The 6000-nt window shown below is 38.2% G+C and overlaps 1 long non-coding RNA gene across 1 annotated transcript; it reads left to right on the top strand.

The window, feature by feature from the left end:
• The first annotated feature begins 2098 nt into the window (after window positions 1-2098).
• LOC115340549 lies at window positions 2099-4519 on the top strand. The gene is made up of 3 exons (XR_003923090.2): window positions 2099-2275; window positions 3605-3664; window positions 4205-4519. It is a non-coding gene; the product is annotated as an uncharacterized LOC115340549 (long non-coding RNA).
• The last annotated feature ends 1481 nt before the right edge of the window (window positions 4520-6000 follow it).

Below are 6000 nucleotides of genomic sequence, written 5' to 3'. Positions count from 1 at the left end.
TCTTTGTCCACCAGTGAAATAAAAAAAACAAAGAGAAAGTTTAATAGCGAATATCACTTCTGTATTGACCTATCTTTGTTTCCAAGTAGATAGTTTTATTATGTAAGTATTTCTCATTACTATGTTAATACTGTAAAATGCGCTAGTTTTATCAGTTTAATATTTTTGCCATTTTTCTTAGGCCTCTTAACACTATTGATGGCTTTAACGTAGCTGCTAGAACTGGCAAGTAAGTAAACACTTTGTGTTGTCTCTATTTAAGAAACTTTGTGGGGAAAGTTGCCTTTTAGATATATGTCAGGTAATAGCCATTCTTGCTGTTAGCATTATCTCCTTCCCAATTCCCTTTTGCTCTGAGATTTGAGTTCTTAACTTGGAGGTTATGGACAAAAGGCCAGGAGAAGTCCTAATTCCTTCTTTCCTCCTTTCTTAATTATCACATATTTGTTTATTTGTTTGTTTTTATTTTTCCCAAGGTGAGCCTAGAGTAGCAGAGTTACTTACCAATGCATGTAGTAGTGTTTTTGCTTTGCTGTCTTCTATTGTTCTATACTGTGATGTGCCCATCACACCTTCTTCATTCCCTGTCCTCCTGGGACATGCCTGTAGTTGCCTCTTATTCCCTAGTTTTTTGCCTCAAGGGTGTAGTTAATTGAATTACAGTTCATGTTCTCTGCTTGATTCCCAAGAGCTAGAAAGCAGGGAAGTCCTAGCCACCATCTGCTTTTCCCCCGTCCTGTGGATTTCTTTCATCTCTAATGAACTCAGACCAAAACACAGACCACTGTGCTCATGAGCTATCATAATATTTCAAAGGTGTTTTTGAGCTGGCTGGAAAAGAGTTCTGAGGCACACAGACAGACGTTGGATAGATCAAGCAATGAGCCCGTGAAAAACTGAGGATTTACACAATCCAGCAACTGGTTTATTAATGACAGTATTGTAAATGTGAAAAGAAAAACAACTTTCTGAATGTACTTTTTTCACTGTAAACAGTGCAAGACACCATTTGTGCCATTCTCTTTTTAATCTGAGAAAATGCTGGTGGAACCTTGTCTGCAGGGTTGGCAGGGGCATCTTGGCAGTTGGGCTACCAGGGATATGGTTAGGTGACAAAGTCATGGCTCAGGTGGACATGGTCATAATCAGCTCTTCAGTAAACCCAGACAAAACTTCTGCCCACCTTCTACTTCCCTTTTAAATGAACAAATGTGAATTTTTATTATTATTATTATTATTACATTAGAATAATTCTTTTTATTATTAAACTTCAGAGAGGGGAAGATAATCCTTGAATCACTACAAATATTTGTTCACTAGATATTGCAAGAAAAGGCAATAGCCGCAGCACTAGAAGCCAGTCTTGCACACCAGACCACGTGGACACTCTTCAATTCACCAGGAAGCTCTGATAGCAATTTAGATACCAGTGAAACTGAAAAAAGTTTTGAATTCCATTTGAGAGAAACCCTGCGCATGCCTTTTTTTCTTCTCTGATGTAAAGAAATAGGTATCAAACTTTGGCAGTTCCTCCAAACAGAACTTCTTGGCTTTTTTGAAAAACAAACAAACAAAACAAAATCACCAAACCATGGCATGTGTAAAATGCTGAATATAGATCCACATTGGTTAGTGAAATATTCTACATCCTGGCTTACTCAGAATGCTTCTCCCATGGACAGAATTTAATTTCAGTTTCTTCAACTATTGCTCTCAGGACTGTGTTAAAGGGGATTGAAATTTCTGTCCTGCTTCTATATCAGAAGAGGTTTTGGCAAACATAGAGTTGCTAGAATAGCTTACATAAAGAAAAAGACATGTGTGGCATGAAAAATTTGAGAACTGCTGTTCTCACATATTTATGTTCCCAGATACCCTAAGATCAAGTATTGAAACATTAGCAGAGTCTAAGTAGAAGCTGCAAGGGGAAGTCGTTGACCCGGCAGACAGGCAAGTTGTGCGCTACATATTGCATAGTGATAATGAGGGAGTTCCAGTATGAAATGTACACAAGCCTTTATAAGATTGATTACGGCAGGTATGTTAATGTATGTTGTGGTGAGATCTGTAACTTCCTTTCTGTCCTCCACAGGCCAATGCTAAAACTGCGTAAGAGTTTTTGGGAAAGCATTACCGAGAAGAAGCTACAGGAGCTCAAAAGGACACCTTTGAATTAGCCATCAGCTTTGCTAAGAAGTAATCCAGTACAAAGGGGGTGATAAATGCTTCAAGAAAAGCTTGGGCTTCTTTCCTTCATGAAAATGTGAAATGCGTGGTAAATATACTTGTTTTAATGATTTTTGTATGCTACACTGTGAAATCTGGTGGAAAAAACATTAAATTTCCTATAAGGAGAAACCAGCCACCACAGGTATGTGTTAATGACTTTACAGGAAACAAGTATATAACTGGTATACAAAATCTTCTCACAAAAATTATTCCAGGTGACACCTGTGCATTCAAGTTGATGTATGAAATCTCCCCTAACATCTGGTGGTACAATGTTAGGTGACTTCTGTAGTGTCTCTGTAGATTGATAGTGCTGGGAGCTATAGCGATTGCTGCTAATTTATAACAGTGTAAGATGCTGTTGGGAACATCTCATGCAGCAAGCAGTGTAGGAAGGTGTATGGCAACATGCTACTTGTGTGGGTTGTATAAGACATTATCATTGTCTTTTGAAAATGATAGGAGTGTTTTATCCTGTAGTGATCCTTATCACAGTATTTCTGACGTGCTGTGGTCCCTTCATAGCTTAATAGCGTCTGTTTCTATCACAAGTGGAAAATACGGGCTTTAGAGTATGTACAAAAATTTACATTAAAAATATTATCGGAATACAGGATCTTCTATTTTTGGAACAGTTACTTGAATACTCACTACATACTACGAAGTATTGCCAGCAGGTCAAGGGAGGCGATCCTTCCTTTCAACTCGGCACTGATGAGGCCACACCGGGAGTGCTGTGTCCAATTGTGGGCTCCCCAGTACAAGGGAGACATGGACATACTGGAGAGAGTCCAACAAAGGGCCACAAAGATGAAGAAGGGACTGGAGCATCTCTCCTATGAGGAGAGGCTGAGAGAGCTAGGACTACTCAACCTGGAGAAGAAAAGGCTCAGGGGGATGTTGTTAATGTATGTAAATACCTGAAGAGAGGGTGCAAAGACAACAGAGCCAGGCTCTTCTCAGTGGTGCCCAGTGGCAGGACTGGAGGTAACGGGCACAAACTGAAACACAGGAGGTGCCCTCTGAACATCAGGAAATACTTTTTTTTTTTATTATTTTATTTTTTTTTTTTTTATTTTACTATGAGGGTGACCGAGCACTGGCACAGGTTGCCCAGAGAGGTTGTGGAGTCGCCATGCTTACGGATATTCAAAAGCTGTCTGGACATGGTCCTGGGCAGCTGGGTCTACTGGGTCTAGGTGGCCCTGCTTGGGCAGGAAGGGTTGGACCAGAGGACCCCCAGAGATCCCTTCCGACCTCAACCATTCTGTGGTTCTGTGATAGTTGGTGGAAAAAATAAAGACACCATCTTCAAAACTGTGTTCATTGTTCCAGCTCATTATGTTTTGGTGTTTTGTTTGTTGTTTTCTTCCAGTAACTCTCAGGTGTGGATGGAGAAAAGGGGTGGACTCAAATTTACCTGGCTTAACTACAGGTACCTCGGGTTTCCTATTGACTGTCTCTAGGCCTTCAGCTTGAATAACAAATTTTAATGACTGTGTGCTTTGAAATTCAGTGTGCATTTCATCTCTCCAACACAATAGTACAGTGACTGTGACTTGGATGTTTAGGAAAACAGCACAGAGAAAACGGGGGAGGGAACAATATGTAAACACACTTTCCCAAATATATAAAGAAGCAATTAATTTGCTTCGCATTAATGTTTTTGACATTAATTAGACTAACTTTTTAGTTTTAACATTTGTTCAAAGTTTAAAATACCTCGCTGCCCCTTCAAATATGAGAACAGTGTGAGGGGAGGGAAGAGAAGGAAAAAAAACAATCTTGATCTTTTTATTATTCACCAAGAGAAGTAAAAAGATAAATCCAGATATTCTTTGCAGGCACTTTTTATTTTTGATCAAGTGAATCAGCTTGTTTGAAACACCCATGGAACTAAAAGAAGGAAGCAAGATTGCAGTTCCAGATTCAGAAATCATGTATTTCCATGCTTTTATGCTTTGTGTGTGTTTAGGGTGAATCAGATTATGAATTCCCAGTGGAAGGCCAGCAGTTCAGCTAAAAAACATGCACCTGCTTAATCCAAGATGATATGCAAGCACAGCGAGGTGGAAATTAAATGCACCACTCCTCCAGCAATAGTTTCCTACAAGGTGATACTTACGAGGACAAAGGAAAACAAAGACACAACCTTGTCATTTGAAGGAGGATTCGTGATTTGCCCTGATGAAACTGATTTGCTATGGCCTTTTCCCAGTCAGTAGTGGGTTTTCTGGTTTTGTTTTGTTGTTGGTTTTTGTTTTTTTTTTCACAGAGGAAAAAATAACTATTTTCCCAAAAAAGTTGGAATACTCACCAGAGTGTTAATTCTTGAGTGTTCTGTTTTCTTTTGGAAATAAAAATTTCTAATAGCTGGCATAACTACCTACATGTTTATTAAATACTGATAAACAATTAAATATAGTACATATTTTTAAATTTTGGAAGGCACCTAGTGGAGTATAGCTCTGACTAACATCTGAGCTTGTTTAATACTAGGTCACAGCATGAAAGAACAGGAAGATATCCTATATGCTACAACAATTCCAGTTTCTGTTTAAGGTCGTAGGTGAACACCAACACCAGTTTCAATTTGTCTGCAGTTGGATTTCAGATTTTATGGGTGTAGTTTGTGTTACAGCTTTCGCTCAGCCTTATCGTGGCTGGTGTTAAGTAGCAGGAGGGGGATGCAGCCCTCTTTAGACCCTTTGGTAACTCCACTGTTTGTTGCTGGCGGTCTCTTAATTCACCATCATCTGATTCATAAATCTGATTCTGACTGTTTGCATCGCTTTGAAATGCTTTACAAATATTTAGCAGCACAAGTTTTGCTATGGAATGTAACTAAGTAGATTAGAGTGTCACAACTGGAAATCAGTAGTATTAATCATTTTGTCTTAGATTTTTGGTGCAAAAGATATTGAAATGCAAGTTGCAGAAACAGAGAAGGGAAAAAGAATCTTAAAAGAAACAGAGAAAAATACCTAACTCGCAGAACAACTATGATAGCTGTTTTGTTTTTGAAGTTCTAAGAGGCAGGAATTGTCTACAGTGCACAGAGTTGCTAAATGAACTTGTTTCTTCCTAAGCTGAGTTCTGTAGTTTTCTTGAAACTTGATGAAGCTACAGTTGTGCTACACCCAATATGCTCATTCATCCTGCACTGTGCAGAGAGGCATATATTCACATATTATTCTTTTTTTCTTGCACATGTATTTGCCACAAAAAGTTACTAACATGTTTTCCAGAAGCTGATGATTGCCCCCAGTTAGTGTTGGTACAAGAGATGAAAAATCTGTTAGAACCCCTATTTTTTTCCCTTTTCTACTGTAACTTTTAATATGGGATAATTACTGCTCAGTGGTATTACGAGTCCAGTAAAGTTCTGATTTGTATTCTGTTTCATTTACTAAGTGTTGCAATGCTGTACGTTATTAATGAAAAATAGATTAGCAATGTCACTTTTCATAATGCTGTATTATTATAGGCCCTGCAGCTTCAATGATAAAACTGCTTTCTTTTAAGGCATTTTACCATATAGCAAGTGGTATTCAGTATGACTTCTTAATACAGTTATGTAATTCTTAAAATGTTAAGTCTTAGATCAATTTTTTTTTTTTTACTCTGTGTTCCATTGAGAACATATTTGTGCCCAATGGCTAAGCCTTTAATGCTGTGAATCTTTTTTTTTTTTTTTTTTTTTTTTGCAGAGGCACTTTAACTGTACCTATTTCCTGTTACTGTGTATTTTCAGCTACCCATTTCTATTGC

Source organism: Aquila chrysaetos, chromosome 4 (genome assembly GCF_900496995.4).
Source record: "Aquila chrysaetos chrysaetos chromosome 4, bAquChr1.4, whole genome shotgun sequence".
Lineage (NCBI taxonomy): Eukaryota > Metazoa > Chordata > Aves > Accipitriformes > Accipitridae > Aquila > Aquila chrysaetos.
This window is presented reverse-complemented; position numbering and strand designations above follow the sequence as displayed.